At 39.7% G+C, this 12,752-nt stretch overlaps 1 protein-coding gene across 13 annotated transcripts in view; it reads right to left on the reverse strand.

Annotated features, from left to right (window-relative positions):
- Nucleotides 1–12,752, reverse strand: part of ZNF521 (zinc finger protein 521) — a 233,071-nt gene that overhangs the window by 217,987 nt on the left and 2,332 nt on the right. Inside the window, exon 1 of one of the 13 annotated variants that reach the window (XM_030446175.1) lies at nucleotides 12,397–12,596. The exons of 10 other annotated variants lie outside the window; for them this stretch is intronic. The gene's annotated coding sequence lies outside the window, so the exon portion shown is untranslated. Of the gene's footprint in view, nucleotides 1–12,396; nucleotides 12,597–12,752 lie in introns of those variants that run through there. 2 more of the 13 variants (XM_030446180.1, XM_030446179.1) reach the window with 2 other exon arrangements.

A 12,752-nucleotide genomic window follows, 5' to 3' on the forward strand; every position in this document is an offset into this window, starting at 1 on the left:
CTGAGCCTCTTTCCAGCTTGTTAAACAAAGCAGGAGAAGCCCCATATCCCAAAATAAACTATAAAAATAGATTGCTATTGATTTATCCCTTCCTAAGACATATTCCTTGAGAGATGTGAGAAAAAAAAACAAACCAAAAAACTAATATAGCAACTATGACTATCAGGATGGGGAATTTAGAACATATATTTTTATCTTGCACTTTGCATTTCCTATAATTCAATACTTAATCTATAAATTTCCATTAGCATATGATTAGTAATTCAATTTAAAGCCATCTTTGCACAAAAGCCTTTTTCTTAGAATGGTAACTTTGCCAAGTGCATCTTCAATCTACATGTTTGAATAATTTCTGCAGACAAGTAAGAGAGACACTGGCTCTATTAGCATAATCAATACACAATTTACAGAGTTACCCAGACAGAACAGAAATAAAACGTGTGTGCCATTATTTCAGTACCTACAAATGACTGTAATTTCTGGAAGTATCTCACTACTTTTCTTTTCCATCCTTCTCACAGCCACATAAAAACCAAGAGGTTATTCATGCTGCCACCATCTACAGGTAGATATTAAGTATGATTTGATAAATTAATCACATGGCAGAAGGCAAATTTAAGAGCCAGTTACAGGAGATGCTGCATATCCTCTAACTCTATTCAAGTCAATGGATTTTGAAGATATTTTGCACTTTGAAGTAACGTGCTGTGGAAAAAGATCTCCATAAGGGTTCAGCCAGGATACAAAACTGAAATTAAAGAAGTTAGGGAGTCATATTAGATGCAGGATCACATGCCAATGCATTGCCTGCTAGGGCTACACCTCCCTCGTTTTTTTCTCTCCCTAGATATCACTGGTGCTCTAAGACTCATCTTTTAAAATCATCTGGCCAACACAAGCAAGTGCAGAGTTTCACACCCAGCTACACCACATATAAGCATCAATTCAGTGGGTGACTCCTGGAAGTCACCAACCATTTCAAACTGCTTCATAATGTCTTTTAAGATAAACAGCACTCATAAAAGCTCAAAACTACTAAGGAAGTGTTGTTTTAGAAACAGCTTCATCTAGTATCAATACACATCTATTAGCTAGCCAGAAACCTGATTATCATTCTGACTGCCGAATGCTTTCCCAATTACTTTAGTGTGAGAAGAGTCAGAAAAAGAAATGCATTGCTGTGTTATTATTTCAAATATCTACATTTCAGAACTCTATTGAAAATTAGTTCTGTGTGTGGTCACAACAGTACAAGAATCCAATTAATTATACATATGAATATTTGGGGTGGGCTTTATTTCTTTTCCTTTGTTTTATGACATACCCCTTTCCCATTTTGACCCTCCCCAGCATCGTAGCAACATTTTGTTGATACTAGGAAGCTCTTATTTTTCTTGAAAGATTCCTGTCATATAAAGCATTTTTCTCCTTGTATTGGCTTTTTCCAGAAGCCCCTCAGAGCATTCGTATTTTTCACTCCTCTCTTTAGTCTATCCAAACACTGAACTTGGATTTTTATCCCCCTAATGTTCTTCTCATAGAAAGACTGAATAGGAGTTCCCAATTAGACAGCAGTGGTTGGAAAATATTATTCCTATGCTAAACTAAAGTATTTTCCTAGGCAGCACATAAAAATAAAAGTAATAAATATACTTAAGTGGAAAGAAATTACGCTTAAGAAATCGTTTGGATATTCTCCCAATCCTTGATCTAGAGGATGACAGTATCCAAATGTGACAGCCTAAAGACATCCAGTTTTATATAACACTGTGTGCAGAAAAGGCAGAAGTTGCTGATTCCTGAACAGAGAAAGAATTCTACAGGAAGTCTAGGGGTGCAGGAGATACTGTTTCTGGATAGCCAAGGTAGAAGATTAATGAATCCTGCCCAGCATGGTAACTTTGTTTCCCTGAATGTCTGTAGTGAAATGAGGCAACCAGGTGCCACTAATTGCCAGGCAGTGAGCATGAGCTTGTGTTAAGCCCACCTGTGCCTGATTAGGGCAGGCCCCCACTGCGCATGAGCAGGATTAGGGGGTCAATAAAATTAGGGGGTTCCAGCTCATGCTGGAACTCACAGCCTTGGTATGCTTGGCTTTTTCTGCTTCTATGAGCACTGTGCTAACCTGACTGCACGCCTGGAGCTTTGTCTCAGCACCACACTAACTTGGTTGCGCCTTCAGAGCTCATCACCCTTAGGGTGAGGCTCGAATCCACGGCCTCAGCGTTGCTTGGGTTTGCTGTGTAAGTACCATGTGCTAACTGGCTGCGCCACTCGAGCCTCACCCTATCCTTTTATTGGCCTCTTAATCCTGCTCATGCGCAGTGGGGGCCTGCTCTAATCAGGCACAGGTGGGCTTGACACAAGCTCATGCCCACTACCTGGCAATTAGTGGCACCTGGTTGCCTCATTTCACTACAAATGTCCATCTTTTTACAAGCTTGAGCTACAGCTGCCTGTTCTCAAATTTTTACTGTTTAAAGTAAATAATAGTATGATATACCTTTAAAAGTCCTTAAAAACAAACAAATCAAAACAAAAAACAAAATTAAAAGTCCTTAAAACCAAACAAAACAAACACAAAAAAACAAACAAAAAACCAAAACCTTAAAGCTTTCTATAAACTTCAAGTAAATTCCAGACATCCATAAGATTCTCTGTAATGCAATGTAACAGACTATAATGGATCTCCAAATCAATTTGAGGACCATGGTGAAAACTAGCAAAGCTTTTGGAGTCAATTCTTAGTTCCAGTGTGAGGACTTTGAGCTGCCCTGCCTGTCTGAAAATGGGTACTCCACCTCCATTCCTGAAAATGTGAGTGTGGGCATACAGCCTATTTTGAGGAAAGACAGAAGTTAGGAGGCTGAGATAAATTTTAACCTCATTACAAAACCTAGTACAGAATATGTATGTTTTCAGAGTGGTTTGTCTCAGTATACCAGAGCTATGAATCACCTAAGATGTCTAACTCTCCCAGAGGGACATAACTAAGAATTTCTAGTACCACTACAGACCTGTATTATCAACTGTGATTAGAAAACTGGAAATTCACTAAACACTACCTACAAAAGCCTAAACCTGGTAACAGAGAGCAATTTGAATCGAACTGGTGCATGGATCACAGAATCTCAGAGTAACCAACATTACACGAGTCTGAACACAAGTGATGCAAGGAAGGTCTGTGATGACCTACAGTGAAGGTTACTGTAGGTGGTCATTGCCTTTGAAAGTTAAGTCATTTGTTTACATGCCTAAAATGAGGCACTTAAATTGAGGAATTCGGATTGTCTGTCACCATTCCAACACCAAAATAAAATCTGTATGCATGATTGAGCTCTGTTACCTAAAAACACACATTTATCTCAGTTAAAAAAACACCTCCATTCAACTGAGATTATCCCTGATTTACCAGAGATCTCCCATCTATTGTGTACCAGGGGTTTTGTAAGTTTCTTTCTGATCCCTCAAACTCCATGCTCTGTCATAGAAGACCTTCTATCATGTACCACAGTATTCTGCTCTATATCCACAAGTGAGCTTAGAAGCCAAAAAACTAGTGAGGGGCCTCGGCATCTATTTAGATGCCAGTTCTGCTTCAGATGCCAGTTCAGATACTACCTATGGTTCTATCGTTCTATCATGCAGGCTTTCTCAGCACTGTTCATCTCAATGCTGAAATCAAACCAAAGCCCCACCATGGCTGGCCAGCAGAGGATTAAATATGCTCCTGACTGCCCTGGCTTTGAACACAGTCTTTTATGGGCTGGTTCTTCAGTATTTACATACCCTTCTGTGGTTGCTACAAGATACTGGCAGAAAATGTGTGGGTTAAATACCTCTTCCTCTCCCCCTCTTGCCACACCCACTGGTTAGATTGTTCACACATGATGTGGGTGACACAAGCTCAACTTTCTTCTCTATCAGAAGGATTTGTACTCCCATCATGAGCTTCCGAACAAAGAGCACTCAGTCTCAGACTTAAGATGCACTGATTTATTGCTGTTGAAGCTGCCATAACTCACCTACAGTAGCCACTGAACTAGCAAGAAGAATTAGCATGATACCTTATCCCTGTGGTTCAGGAACCCACCCAGGAAGTGGAACACATGGACTCTGGTTCTACCATCACTGAAATAATTAATCATAAGTAACGCTGCAGTAAGGACCTGGCAAACAAGGATCCAGATCTCCTCTTTCTCCATTGTCACTCATGCCATTAGAGTCATGAGTCTTGTGTATGAGCACTCTTTCTCACCCTCTTGTCCAAAAAAATTACATGGGAATTACAAGGTTAAACATCACTGACAAAAATAAAAGGATGTTTTGTTTGCACTATGATGCTCATACCACAATATGCTATGTAATGACTGATGTGCTCCCTGTGAGATTCAAACATCCTTAACTAAAGCACAGAACAGAAGCCCTCTCTCTCACATCCAGCAGAGCAAAGAACTTTTCCTGCTCTTTAAAGGAGAGAGCAGTACAAGCCCTCAACTTCTGCTAGTTTGGAAAGAAAGGAACTACCTGTCCCCTATCTCCAGTAAGTAGGATCAGCTACGTGATTGCTATGAGATACCCTATGGCACTAAGATGGATGCCCACATCTACAACAGAGGAGGAACTAAGACACACTCTTTTTTCCAAGTTTTTCCAACTGTCTTGCGTCTAGTTCATACTGAATAATATTCATAATCCCCTAATCCACCTATGAATTATATAAAGAATCCAAGCACCTGGTGCAGTATGAATATTCCCCAAGGCAACCAGACACCTCTAAACTAAGCACTGCCATACAAGCGCAAGCCCTTTTTTAATTTTTTTGGACTCAGCCATAGAGCTTTCCAACCTTTCTTCAATTGATTTACATTTGTACCTGACTAGCAAGTCTTCTGATTAAAAGATTCACCAGAAATTGCAAACTAATTCTTCTCCTGTGCTCTAGGTCTTCACAAGTCACGTAAAGCAATCCCTTCCCAGCGGCTGCACACACAGACCAATAGCAATCCATTTCCTCCTCCCATCTTCAGAGTGAAAACCTTTCATCAGGCATGGATCTTGACATCCTGTTGTCCTGGAACCAATGAATCAGAAAGTTCCTTCCTCACAATTGTATTCTTTGGAGGTGGAAAATAGTTAACTTCCCCACCCCCCCTCCTCCTTCCTATTGCCACTATCAAAGTTAGAAATTCACTTGACTCTGTCTGGGTGGGGAGGTAAGGGGGGATGGGGAAGTAGAAGAAGATGAAGCAACTATCATAATCCAGTGCCAGAGAAAGTTTTGTTGATCAAAGCATAGCCTAGTCTTCCCAAGGACACTGCTTCACATCATCCAGTCCAGCAACACAGCAGGTATTTTATTTTTGGTTTTAGAGTTCCTCTCAAGAAGTTAACGAGTCAATAACAGAAGCTGAATTTGATAGGTTACCAAAAAAAAAAAGCAAGCAAAACATAAATTAAAACTAAGTAATCAATTATCACAGAATTTGTTGCTTGGATTATATTTTTCTGGCAAAATGCTACCAAAGAACAGTAAGGGCATAACAAATTGGTAAGCAGGAGCTGCATAGAAAAGCCATCTATTGTGCAGTTAACCGGGATATTTAGATTTCAAAGTGCTGTAGCTTTTCCAGACTCGTGTAACACCAAGTGTCTGTATGAGAAACTAGGATGAGAGGTTTTCCATGTGCAGTTTGGTAAGGACAAAATTCCTGTTCCAGGTTATTACTTTGCACGAGAGAATAAGCTCTATAAAAACAGGGTCTGGGATGGAGGGAAAACACCAATACCCTCAGTATCAACATCCTGTCCATTTGTCCTCAAGGCAAAAAAGCATTCTGCTTCAGCCAAGAAGCTGATTAACTAATGACCAGTACTTTCACATTTCTAAGAAGGCTAACTAGTTCCTGAGACTGTATTTTTAAATCAACCATAGTACTCTACTATCATATTAAAAAAGAAAAAAGAGGAGGGGATGGGGGAGTCACTATACCAACATATATATAAATGATTAAGAAATCTTGAAGGACTAAAAATCCTAACCTTAGACAGAAAAATTGCACCTAATGGCATCTATATTTAAAAGTGAAAGTATCAGATGAATCACTTACTCAAAAAATACCCCTGTCTCACTCCCATGATAAAAAAGAGGAGGGGGGACAACAAATGAAAACACATCCCCCAAAATCTAAAAAATCAGTTGGCATGAACTGTGCAGAATTGGTAAGTAGCAATCCTACAACCCTTTTGTATATACATTAAACAGATTCAACTGTAGAAAGAAAAGTTGCAGTACAGCATGTGCAACATCACTCTAGCTAAAGGAAAACCTAAGAGGCTCAAACGTGCACATACACAGAACATGAATAACCAAGAATGAATCCTGGAAAAGGAGGAAAACATAAACCAACCAACATCTTTTCCTCTATAATTCTGCAGCATAGGGGCGGAGGGAGGGAGGGGAAGTGTTTGAAGCTAAATAAATGTGAAGTGGGGAAAAAAAGTCTGAATACTGCTAATTTATGTTGTCAATACAGAAGACAGTGGTCCTGACTCAAAAATCCATTGGAAGAGGGTGATTTCATGCAGTCTTAATAACATGTGCACTAAAGAATATAAAACAGATTTTTTTGAAAACTGGGAGGGCTGAATAGAAATGTTAATTACAGCATGTAGTAATAAGGATACCCCCAAGATCAGCCCTATCTTTTTTGCTACAGCATAGTCCCTAGGCATATGGCTAACTACTTGATCATTATCCTGGCTAAAACTAAAGCTACTGAAGTTTAGGAGATTCATTCTAACAGAATCGCTTTCATCTCTAATAACTGCTAAAGTAGCATAATTACTCATTCTTGAGGTGAAATAAAACCCAAGTTGTCTAAAATTAAAGTTAAAACAAAAACAAGCCTCACCACCTCTTCCAATTTTTGCCCAGTCACCTTATGTCAGAATCCAATGACAAAGTGTTTGTTGCATTGTGATTTTAAAGTATGTAAAAGCTTCTCTTGTGCTGTCTGACTTTTGTGAAGATAACAGCTGAAAAACTTTAATGCTTTGTAGTACCACACTGCAAAATATATTTGAAAACAGACATGGACATTTTCACAGCACCAAATAAAACAGGATTGGTTCTTTGTAGATCTGTATGTTGTCCCTTCAGGGAAAAATATATACGCATACATATATATGCCAGGGTTCTGACTTAAGTGAAAGAGCACTTTTTCCCCACCCCCAGCTGGGACTGATTTTGAGCTCAGGTAGCCCTGCAGGAACCAATGGAAACTGTAAAATACAGCAGGGAAAAGATGCTAAGAGGTCTGTCTTAAGGTATCAGCATTTATACAACTCCAAATTTCTTATTTTCAGTGTTTTACACTGAAAAGCACTGAAACAGTACAAACTACATAAAATGTTAACATTTCTTCTAGATCCCTTCCTCACGTACAATTCTTCAAAAGGACGACTTTTTTTCCCAAATCAGCAAATTTCAAAATACTGAATCATGTTTCAGAACAAAGAAATGAAAGCTATTAATTTAGTTGTAAATTAGACTGAATGAATTACAGAGCAACATAAAGCCTTTCAAGACATCTTAGATCATGGTGGATAATATTATCCTACACACGTTAGATAAGTGCCTCCATACTGACAGCTTCCCTTGTTACTCAAGTTAACAGCAACTTGGGAAAACAAAATCAAACCAAACTAAACACGCAGCATTTCTGAGCATCTTAAGATTATCCTTGTCACAAGACTTCACCTTCGTGGAAACTAGCAGTAAACCAGCAGCTGTTCAGATGTTCACTCCTAACAGTACCTGCTCCTAAGAAGCAGATAGTAATGGTCAGCACAGCTCATGCTGGCCCCCAAAAGGACTGGGTAGCCTTACTGCAATTCTCCAGCTAATCAAGACCATCAGTACCACTATGCACTACCAAAGGTACTGTGTTTTACTAAAGATTAGGGAAATTTTTGTTGTTACAGATCTTTTTCATATACAAAGGAGCTGGGGCTTTCTTTGGCAAGCCAAAAAGAGAATGTTACAAATAGCCTGCATCAAAAAAAAAAAAAAAAAAAAGATATTCATTTAAATCCCCTTTGTAATCTGTTCTTTTTCATCTACTCTTTTTATGTTTGATATCTTAATTTTTGCCCTTTTTTGGATGGCCAAATAGAAGCCAGCAATCCACTCATGCACCAAACAGATGTTTTTGCTTTTCAGGCCAAATGGAATCTTACGAATTTTTTTGTTCCCTCCCTATAAAATGATAATGCCAAAATAACACTGTTCCTGAAAATGGCCCGTTCAGAAAAAGCTCTTTGGACTGGTAATACTGAAACTTTCAGTCAAGTTCACAGAAATCATGCCAATACTAATTGCTAGTTTTGTTTATGCTGGATTGATTATAGTCTAATCAGCAGACAACCTAATGACTTTTGAGTCTAGTCTATGCAATTTAAAAGCCTGGGAGGGTTGGAGCTGAGAATAAACAGTCATATAGACATAGATATAGATATATAGATATATAGATATAGATACACAGGACTGTAAAGGCTATTGTTTGAAGGGGATCAGAATGTCAAACTATTGCTGCTATCAAGAAAGATTTTTGTTTTAATCGACCACTGTTATACTTTCCTTGGTAAAACACCACACCACCTGCATCTCTGTATGAAATACATCCTTTTGCTTCAAATTTATGATGAGAAATCATTAAAACACAAGTACATTTGCTCAGTCCACCAACACTCTGCGTGAATTGAGTTGCAGCTGTAAATTCAGTCAGGATGGAAAGAGTACCGAGGCTTCCTCAAACAGAAGGGGCAACTTTAAGACACATTTTGGGCTTGCAAAAATATTTCAGTATACAAGCCTGCTTTAAAGAGAGCAGAGCTATGTAAAATACATCCACAATTTTTTTCCTTCTCATCTTTTTAGGAACTAACATTCAGTAATCTTCTTTCTGCATTCAGGCATGGGATACAAAATTACAATAAGTAAAAATCTACTTTAAGGTAATGACAATTTTTTTTTCATTTTATTTATTTTTTTCAAAAAGAAATCACTGCCAGAGATCAGCTCATCTATTAAATGTGTGGGGCTGTTCCAGTTTCCCTGTGATGTCTTATCTAACACCTGCAATTTCAGTGATTTTTCATTACTGATTTTAGCATTATGAATATTACCTAACTTTAGCTTAGAGAAAACCTGGGTTTAACATTTAGTGAGACCACAGTTACGTTCAGTATTGTGTAAAGAATATCCATTTGTTTTTTTGTGTTTTGTTGTGGTTTGGTTTTGTTTTGTTTTCTGCAAGGGACAGTATTTTTGTAACTTTCTTTCTAAACAAAGTTACTCATCAAAGGCCGCTAGCAAGGGCAAAAGGAAAGCCTCAAGCCCTCCCAAGACTAAAACCCCATAAACCAGAAAGGGGCGGGAGGGGAGAGGCGGTCAATAACTTAAGTGTGATATCTACAAAGCATGCCAAGTCACAAAAAAAGGTTTACCATTCAAATGGCCAAGTTAAACAAGATACAAGCGAGCTGCTTGCCCTCCCTCCCTCCCTCGCTTTCTCATCTCAGGGGGTCTCTCCAGCATGGTTTTACTCAGGGAATGGCATTGCCTCGAGGTGTTGGGATTTCAAGGATTGCCCTATCAATTGCCCTTCTTCAATACCCTTCATTTGCACAGTGGCTCTTTTGGGGCTTATAATTGGGTATCATATCTCTGACTTCTCTTTCCCCGCCTGCTTTTCTCCTGCTCTCCTCCCTTACTTACCAAATGCATTAGATGCTTTTGATCAGGTCAGTGATACCTAACCAAATGGATTTTTTTTTTTTTTTTTACCAGGAACTAGATGAGGAAAATGGGATAAATTAATCAGTAGAATGAAATATAGGTCATGACTGATGAGTTTGATGCAACTGATCCTTGCTCTACCTAAAAGAATGTGGTAGTTGAACTTTAATTCCTCCTTCCTAAAGTGAAATAAGACATTTGAATTACAGATTTTCGGAAAGTTAAATAATTTACTTTCCTTTTGAGACACTTTTTGCCACAACCTTGTAGTGCATTTGTAAGAGACAGCATTTTTCATAGACAGTAATTATGTTCTTATTTTCCTTGAAAAGCTGTTTTGTTGTTCTTAAATTGTAAGGGGATTATCTAATGTTAGCCATGCTTTTTTTTTCATTCCTAGGTCAAAATCTGAGATGCAATCCTTACCAAGAGCTGAGGGACAGTCAGACCAAAGTTGGCAAGACACCAAAACAGGAGGAAAAAAAAAAAAAAAAAAAAAAAAAAGAGAGAGAGAGAAAAAGAAATAGAAAAGGAATGTAAACAAGAAACCAGAATAATTCAAAAAAGTGTATTTTCAAGTAATAGAACAAATTCAGCCATCACCAAGTTCTTACCGCCCAACATTTCAGATGAACATTAGTTTCATGCATTCAGTATAAAAACCTCAATTGTCATTTTGTTTTAATGTATTTACCTGACTTGTATCAGTATTCCCCTAAGATATAAGTTTCAAATTAAGTTATCAGAAGTGACAGACATATCAAAAATATCTCTTATATCTTCCCCCAAAAAGGCTTGCTAAGTACATGACAAATTGGAAATGTAATGTGTAACTCCATATTTTATTTAGATGTAAAACAGCACTCACAAGCTTAAATAACTCATTTACATACATTCAAATAATAGCTTTTTCAGAGAAGCTATTTAAAATACTGTTTATTTTTAAACTGTAGAACTGTATTTTCTCCTAACTAGATCAGTAATGCTTAAGAAATAAGGAGCTGAAATAAGCACTGCACTGGAGTTACAGTTTAAATTCTCCTTGCAACATTACTTACAGTTTTTGTTTGTTCACTAGAAATGAAGATGTAATAACTGATGGGCAGACTCCCATCAATGAATTTAAATGCTACCTCTATTCAAGCATCTTTCAACTTCTCAGATGAATTGCATTATTAGCCCTTTCAGAAATCTTAAAATCGGACTGCTTTCAGAATACTATTAATCCACTCAAAAATTGACATGATTAAAAAAATGGGGAAAATGAAAAAGATATTTGAACAAAGGCCACCAAGAACGATAACCTATTCCCCAAAGGTAATTACTGCAGCAATAATTACACATGATGATTGATTTACTGCCTGGTTTTAGTTGAAAAATAGTAAATAAGACACTGCAAAGCATCTATCATCTCTATTCTGAACATCAAGCAGTATTCTTAAGTCAGTAGTTTATTGTCAGCAAATCCGACCTACTCCATCTGAACCATACAATGTTGCTCTTTCCTCGGTTTAGGGACTCCCAGGCTACTGGTACATCAGGAAGTCAAAGCCCATACCTCCACATAAAATGGAAGCTGAACCTTTTGTTTTAAATTAAGTGTGATGTTTACAGGGAAGATATTTGAAACAAACCTCCTCTCTGTAACGCGTCTAACAAATAACCACGAGTAAAATACATCCAGTGTCTAAGAGGAGAACAATTTCCTCTATTTGCTGATTAATTCTCAACACTTAGTCCTTCACACTTAAATACTTGGAGGACTAAGACTACCCTTCAGTTAAAGTTTCCCAGCATCTTTTTCTTGCAAATACGGCTAATTGGTCGGTCTCCTACTGGCTCTAAAACTCTTATGCGCATGTAAATAAATCCTCCCTGGGAAGGTCGGAATATAAGTGCTCACCCAAGCAACAGAACTTTCATTGTGGTATCATTTTTGAAAGGTAAGGGAAGAGCGGCTCGTTTGTTCTTCACAAGGTGCCAGACAAAAGCACTACTGAACCGCTCAAACTTGGGTAAACTAGATACAGACTGCAGCAGCAGCAGGTAAAGCAGTAAATTCAAGGCACCCTTTTATTCCCTTTTAAGATATCTGGAGAGTTTAAGGAAAGAAAGAAAAAAAATTTAAAAAAAGAAATAAAGCCTGCTCTAAAGCTCACTGAAGTCAACACGAAGACTTTGAAAAGGGAACTCCTGGAAAGAGTCGTTTCAAGCGAAAGGAGCACAGTTTCTTTGCCAGGTCCTCCTGTGCAAGTCCATAAAAGCAGACCCCGCTCCTGCTTTCTAACTATGAAATTGCGCCGGTTTCTAGGCACTTCACTCCTGGTGCACACACCAGCCTCGCCGAGAGGAAAACAAGGCCTGCCGGCAGCCACGAAGCGGCTCGGGATCACATCCCCGGCCGGGGGCTGTCCGGGCTCTGCGCTGCCGGTGCCGGCAGAACCCCCTCCCCACCCCCCGCCTCTCACCTCGCCCCCCCGCTCCCGGGCCGCCCAAGTTGCTCGCATCTCCCCAGACCTTTCTCCCTCTTCCCCCCTTCACCCTCCCGCCGTCCCCGCTCCCCCCAAAAGTAGACAACTTATAGATGTGCTGACCTGACGCAACCCAGGCTTTATTCAACTTCACTGCAATGTACAGACCAACCCGGGAGGAACGCGCCCATCCAGAGAGAGATGTTTATTTGAGGTGACAGCCACCCCTCAGCCTCCTTTCCCCGCTCGCAGGCGGGGAGAAGCCCCTGCCCGCCCGGCCGCCGAGGCCAACGGCTCCCGGCTCCGGGGTGTGTGTAGTTGGGGGGGTGGAAAGAGGGGGGGTGGAAAGAGGGGGGGCGGCCAACAGCTCCCGGTTCCTGAGGGGGCGCGGGCGGACGGGGAGTCACCCCGAGCCGCGGCGGGCTGAGGGGCGGCGGTGGCGAGGGGCCCGCCGGGCCGGCGGGGGGCGGCCGCACCAG

This window comes from Calypte anna, chromosome 2 (genome assembly GCF_003957555.1).
Source record: "Calypte anna isolate BGI_N300 chromosome 2, bCalAnn1_v1.p, whole genome shotgun sequence".
Taxonomy (NCBI): Eukaryota; Metazoa; Chordata; class Aves; order Apodiformes; family Trochilidae; genus Calypte; species Calypte anna.